This window comes from Phasianus colchicus, chromosome Z (genome assembly GCF_987193195.1).
Source record: "Phasianus colchicus chromosome Z, bPhaCol1.hap1.1, whole genome shotgun sequence".
In the NCBI taxonomy this organism is placed as follows: domain Eukaryota; kingdom Metazoa; phylum Chordata; class Aves; order Galliformes; family Phasianidae; genus Phasianus; species Phasianus colchicus.
Window position 1 is genome coordinate 3,405,325 of NC_143476.1, and position 7,181 is coordinate 3,412,505.

General features: G+C 44.2%; 1 long non-coding RNA gene across 1 annotated transcript; it reads right to left on the reverse strand.

The window, feature by feature from the left end:
• Positions 1–3,887: 3,887 nt before the first annotated feature.
• On the reverse strand, positions 3,888–6,814 carry LOC149912245 (uncharacterized). Its single transcript, XR_016462109.1, has 3 exons — positions 6,657–6,814; positions 5,455–5,640; positions 3,888–4,637 (listed from the first exon to the last, which is right to left on the reverse strand). It is a non-coding gene; the product is annotated as an uncharacterized LOC149912245 (long non-coding RNA).
• Positions 6,815–7,181: the final 367 nt, after the last annotated feature.

Sequence of the window (7,181 nt, forward strand, 5' to 3'; positions counted from 1 at the left end):
TTTTGCAAAAGTTTCATCTTCACCTAAGATGAAATTTAGGCTCCCCTTAACTAAATCAAACGAGAGCGACAAGAGAACAGCCGACACGGCTGAGCCGGGCTGGACGTGGAGAGGCAGCCGCTCCGGGTCCCGTCTGCAGCTCCACCCCGCTGCCACCCCCCCCAGAATCACAGAATTGCCAGGGTTGGAAGGGACCTCAAGGATGATGAATCTCCAACCCCCCTGCCACACGCAGGGCCACCAACCATCCCACCTAATGCTAGACCAGGCTGCCCAGGGCCCCATCCAATCTGGCCTTGAACACCTCCAGGGACGGGGCATCCACAACCTCCCTGGGCAGCTGTTCCAGCACCTCACCACTCTCTCCGTAAAGAATTTCCCCCTGACGTCCAACCTAAATCTCCCTTCCCTCAGCTTAAAACCATTTCCCCTTGTCCTGCTGTCACTCACCCTTTCAAAGAGTTGATTTCCCTCCTGTTTGTAGGCTCCCTTTAGGTACTGAAGGCTGCAATGAGGTCACCCCGCAGCCTTCTTTTCTCCAGGCTGAACAAGCCCAGCTCCCTCAGCCTGTCCTCATAGGGGAGGTGCTCCAGTCCCCTGATCATCTTTGTGGCCCTCCTCTGGACCCTCTCCAACAGCTCCCTGTCTTTCTTGTACTGGGGGCTCCAGACCTGGACGCAGTACTCCAGATGGGGCCTCACAAGAGCAGAGTAGAGGGGAACAATCACCTCCCTGTCCCTGCTGGCCACCCCTCTGCTGATGGAGCCCAGGATCCCATTTGCCTTCCGAGCCACAAGGGCACACTGCTGGCTCATGTTAAGTTTTTCATCTACCAAGACCCCCAGGTCCTTCTCCACAGGGCTGCTCTCAAGGACGGCTCCTTCCAGTCTGTAGGGATGCCTGGGATTCCTCCGGCCCAAGTGCAAAACTCTGCACTTTGCCGTGTTGAACCTCATCAGGTTCACCCAGCCCACCTTTCCAGCCTCTCGAGGTCCCTCTGAATGGCATCCCGTCCTTCAACCGTGTCAACCACACCACTCAGCTTGGTGTCGTCAGCAAATTGCTGAGGGTGCACTCGATTCCGTCACACGCCCTTTCCTCATGTGATCAAGCATGTCATCCAGGATGATCTGTTCCATGATCTTCCCAGGCACAAAGGTGAGACTCACCAGCCTGTAGTTCTTGGGGTCCTCCTTGCTCCCTTTCTTGTAAATGGGAGTGACGTGACCCTTCCTCCAGTCATCCGGGACTACACCAGACAGCCACGACTTCTCAAATATGATGGAGAGCGGCTCGGCAACCACCTCAGCCAGCTCCTTCAGAACCCTGGGATGCACGCCATCCGGCCCCATAGACTTGTACACATTCAGTCTCATCAGGCGGTCTCGGACCTGCTCTGCCCTCACAGCGGGGGGGGATTTACCACCCCAGTCCCCACCCAGAGGTGTAGGGATGCAGGGCTCAGGGACAGAAGGAGTCCTGGCTGACGGTGAAGACCGAGGCAAAGAACTCATTCAGTACCTCGGCCTTCTCTCCATCCGTTGAAACCAGTTCTCCTTTTACATTTACCAAAGGAGGTATCCCATCAGGATGCTCAAAGAGTCCACAGAAGGCAATAAGGGGAACCACAACATTGACTCGTTAACTCCCACTGGTCCACTGGTGATGTTCTGATGCGGAACACTGGGATATTCTTAATGATGTAAACATCGTGGTACAGCAACGAGTGGAGGGAAATGTCCAACTAAGTTACATAAGAAAGAGCATCTTTTTGAATCCACCTTTAAGAAAGGTGGCACGGTTCAGCCAACAAAGGGCATGGCTTCAGGATGCCTGGGGGAGGCATTTCTGTATGGCAGTGACAGCATTGACAGCACTGCTTTCTTCCATCATTGCAGGTCTGTCACTTTGCTCAAGTTGCCTTAACTCACCTCCACTAGCCCCATGGGAGAAAAGGCAGTGCCCTGTAAGATGGCTGAAGGCTTAATCTGAATGGTGATTAGTATTTACACTGTTATCCTGTTGTCCTCACGTGCTGGTATTTGATATCACTTGAGATACTGATATGAATTCTGCAGGTCTCCTGTCAGAGCTCACACAGAATCAGATTTGAGTCTAAATATCAGTGTTCAAATCCCTTCTCCCCACCTCCTTCCCAGCCTTTGCTAAGAAAAACAGAAGTTGTTTTAAAGGTAAGTGGGAAACCATTAAACCTGTACACTTCAAAGCACTTAATCTTCAGTGTTTCTGGAACCACGACGACAGACAGATTACTTTTCATCGTCCATCACAGACCTACAGGAGTTGGAAGAGACTTCAACAGGTCAGCACGTCCAGCCCCCAATAATAGTGCAGCAATGTATGCATGTAGAAGAATTATGACCTTACTCAACTCTGAAGGAAAAAGCACCTTGAACAATAAACTCAAAGTCCAAAAGTTACTTAAACTATCTAGATCCTAGTCAGTGAGATCTCCAGCCCTCTTTTAAACAGTCGTATGGCATTAAGAATTAAAAACTTTCTAAGCACGGGTGTGTGTTGTGTCCTGCTCCCTTCCTTTATTATGAAAGCTGTATGCACTATCTACAGGAAGTCAGCAATCCAGTCCTACAATTTCTTTCTTCTGGGCATTGTTTTTAACCCATTAAATTTGTTCATACAGCTGCTTCCAAAAAGAAACATGAAAGAAAGGATGGTTTCCAATATGATAATGCCTCCCCTTCACCAATATTGGGAACAAAGACTTTGAAGAAGACTGGCCTGTCAGATGATTTATTTTTTCAGAGTTTGAACCAAAAGCTGTGTATTTCTTACCAAACAGTGCTGAAGATGATGACCACATTAACAGCTCTCAAGATGTTTCACAGAATGGCAGAGGTTAGAAAGAATCTCTGGAGGTCATCTTGTCCAAAGTCTCTGCTCAGGCAGAGCCTCCTACCTGCAGCAAGATGCCCAGCCTTCTGGATGCCACCAAAGATGGAGCACCCAGAACTCCTCAGGGCAACCTGTGAATGTGCGCAGTCACCTTCGGTGAGAAAGTGTTTCTTGATCTCCAGTCAGAACCTCCTGTTTTAATGTGTGCCCATTGCTTCCAGTCCTGCTGCTGCACCGATAGGAGCCTGCATCCATCTTCTGTGTGCTGTCCCTTTGGCTATTTGTACACACGGGTGGCTGAGCTGGCCCTGAGCCTTCCGTAAGCTGAACAGACCCAGCTTTTCTTTCTCTCAGGGAGTCCCATAACTAGAGAGATTAGTACCTCAGGTGCAGCCTCAGCAGTGCTGCTGTCATCAGCAGGCTGTTGCAGGTACAGTGTAATCTCTGTCCCTTCCTCCAGTCCTTTGATTTCTTTCAAAACTAATTACACTGCACTCCAGCCCAACAGAGCGGGTGCGAAGTGCACTGAAAATATAAGTATTAAGAGATTACTCTGAAAGAATTTCTCCACTGTTAATGGTTTTGGCAGTTGCTCTACGTACAGTTAGGAATAAGGGTTAGTGTTATCACCTTGTTTATCTCTGAGTAAGAAGGTATTTGTTATCACTGTACATGGGTATGGCTTCAGTGACTGTATTACTATTACTGGTTGCTCACTGTCATAAACTTGCTGATGTAGATCTTGGGAGTGTGGTAAATTATTTTCTTGAGGACACAGAACAGGGGAAGGAATTAAATCAGCAGTATCATGCTGAGCTACAGAAGACTGCTAGCGTTGGACAGTTTTCGTTGCCATCCTGTCTCATGTGGATTATTCAAAGAAACAAGTGAGAATTAAAATATGACAGGATACGATTGGTGGGGTCCTGCTCCAATACAGACAATGAGAAAATAAAGTTGAAGCTTTCTTCTGTATCTTAGTACCTAGGATAACATGAAACAACACACTGAACTCCTTGAAAATAAGTTTAATTTTATCCATTAGAAATATTATCCCCATAGGTCCACCTTTCCACAAAGGCTTAGATTTTAAAGTAACAGAGCTCACATTTCTTTTGAATTAATAAACAGCTAGATGATTAATTTCAATATTAGATTCAGAATCTGGTCAGCTGGATAAGAAAGGAAGTCAATATCAGATAATCAGGAAGGAATAAAAATTAAACGTATGCTGTCAGTTAGTTTTTGGACCACTAAATATAACACAGAACTGAACTTAGCAGTCAAAGGAAATGGACCAAATACATAAAAACCAGCATATGATCTTCAATAGTTCCACAGATTCTGTCAGCATTTTAATGACTTTTGCACCACGTAAAGTAAATCAAATCCAACTACAATTTTCAGTTGCCATTCAAAACTAAAAAAAAGTTGTTTTCTTTAATGGGCAAAAGTGACAAGTTTCCTGATACACAGAATCATTCAGCATGGTCAGCAAGCCTTTCAAAAGGCCTGTTTAAAAGAACAAAAATCCAAGAAACCACTGTTCAGTTTACGGTTCGTTCTTCTAACTTCATTATTACTGATTAGTTTTGTCGTGCTCACCAAAAGCAGGCCTGTACCTGCGAGGCTGTGCCCAGTATTTTTGATTATGATGCCATTTTACGAATCATGTAGTTCAGAATGCCTCCATTGTGGAAGTAAGTGAGTTCCACGTCCGTGTCAAACCTCATGATGGCATGAAAGGTTTTCCCAGTATCCAGCTGTTGAGGTCAAAGAGAATTGTTCAAGCAGCAGAACTTATCGCATGATAGTAAAATACAGGCTGTTATGATAGTTTTCTAATCTTAATAGCTCAAATGAACAGCAAGTAGACATCAGTACTTCTTTTTAAGACAAGGGGCCACACCAGACCACAGCCAACATCTTCAGAGTAAGTTGGCTTGAAACAAGCCATAATAAGCAGAATATGGAGACTCCTTGCACCGCACTTACTGTCTCTTAACAGATTTAAGGTTGATACAAGCCTAGTGGCACGTAAGCTGACCACTCAATCAAGTGGTCATACTAACTATCAATGTTTTTCTGTGTAGTCATTCTCCTTGCTTAGGTACAACAGCAACGCTAATTGCATTAGCATTCACTAGAGCTCTGTATGGGAAGAAGAAAGACAGGAGCAGGAAGTGAATCAAACTACCTCAGTTTTGCTGAAAGCTATTTTCATCAGTGACTTTATAATAAACTGATGAATTCGCTGGGATCTACGCTTTCCCAATTTCAGGATGTTAATTGGGAGTACATAGACAGCATTTGTAGGCTACTCCACAATACAGGACTGCTTTGTGATGAATGAAGCTGTTTAAGAATGCTGCTTTTATCTCCCATCATTGCTTTCAACGATGGGAGAATTACTGCTTCCTTGGAATAACAGAATGTCAGGGATTGGAAGGGACATCAAAAGATCATCTAGTCCAATACCCTGCCCTCAATTCTTTTGCCTTCCTGAAAAGAGAGATTACTGGAAAAAACACTGTTTGTAGAGACAGTTGATTCAAGTAGCAGCCCTTAGGCATTTCATACCTTGATCTCGATATTCATCTGTGGTTTTAGATTCTCAGGAATTATAATTGTGTAACGTTCTCTTCCACTGAGTCCTAAAGTCCTTGCATCCTCCCCAGGTAAATATTGCAGAGGAATCACTCCCATCCCTACAAGGTTGCTCCGATGAATCCTCTCATAGCTTTCAGCAAGCACAGCCTTGACGCCCTGGGAAGTACACAATGGGTATGCTTATCCAGATGGCTCAGGATAGACCTTCTGTTCTCACAGGAATAAAACTGGTAACCTTTCATTTACTGACTGTCACTAGTCAGTAGGTACTGCTACTCAGTGGACTGTCCACAATAACTTGATTATATGTCAACTTTTAAACATCTTAAAAAGAAAGATTGCCAAAAAAGTACACGCACTTTTCTGGGAATTCTGTGTAATTTTCCTGTGTGTTTTCTGTAGACTTCTTTGTGTTACACGTAGAGTACCAATAGTAATTTTTGTAATTTTTGCTACTTCAGTGTTCTCCTACCCTAGATGTTCCAGATGTACATTTTACTGATCTTTACATGCCTACGTGCAAATACAGTTTACACAAAATTCACCATTGCAATAGTAATTTTAAAAACTCAGGCAAATGAAATCCTAAACACTAACCCTCTTAATTCGTTGCTTAAAAATGCACACAACTTTTGCATTCAAAAACTGCTTACCAAGAAAACTTGAATCACCTTGAAAAGGCTGCTGAATAATGTAGGACAGGATACAGAACAAGACAGATGTTCCACTGTACCTGGATTTACACCATGATCCAATAACAATATTGATAGGAATTCCTGACCTGCATGGTGAAGCAATGCTAAATATCAAGTTCACTAATACTTCACTTAATGCACTTTATATCTTCTCTGATAAGCAAGCTGAAGAAAGCAGTCTGAAGCAGACCCAAGGCTTATTGGGCTGTATGATGCAAGACTAAAGAAAATGGCCTTGCTGGTGTATAGAAAGCTAGCTGAAGCTCAGTCATGCATTCCTGCCTAAATGGGCTCTATGAATATTTGAATATATTTGCAAATGTACTGTGGCTCTTGGATTCAGATTGTACTTCAGAATAGCTTCTGATATCCAGAATGAGAATAAGCTACCTACGATAATGCTGTAAGCTACTCATCCTGAAAAAGTGAGTGAACTTCTAAGTATTCTCCTCCTCCTACTTTACTTGAGTTACTTACCAAGAGGAACGGCCCTTTGGCTGCCCAGTCTCTTGAGCTTCCTGCACCATATTCCTTCCCAGCAAGCACAATCAATGGATGGCCAGCCTGCTTGTATCTTTCTGCAGCATCGAACACATCCAGCTGCAATGAAAATATCAAACACTTTATATACTATTGGGGGTGGAAATACACTTCTGTGGAAATAAGAAAATTGTGTTTTCACATTAAGAGCTGAAGCCCACACTTTATGCCAAGCTCCACGTTAAGTTACACAGCACTTTGTGATTCCTAGCCTGAACACATTTCTACCACAGCCCACACTTTCCATTCTCACTACTACAATGGTTCTGCTCTCCACTGGTAAGCCTGAGAGCACCACCTTATGCAGTTATGTGTGACCTGCTGCCCTGAGTCAATGAATCTTCAGTTTCCTCTTTAGTTTTACTTAAAAGGTGCTGAAATAAATGACGCAACCTGTAAGAAGGAGAGCTAGTGCTAATCCAATCTACTGCCAAGGAACCTCATTTTAAAGCAGCATGTATA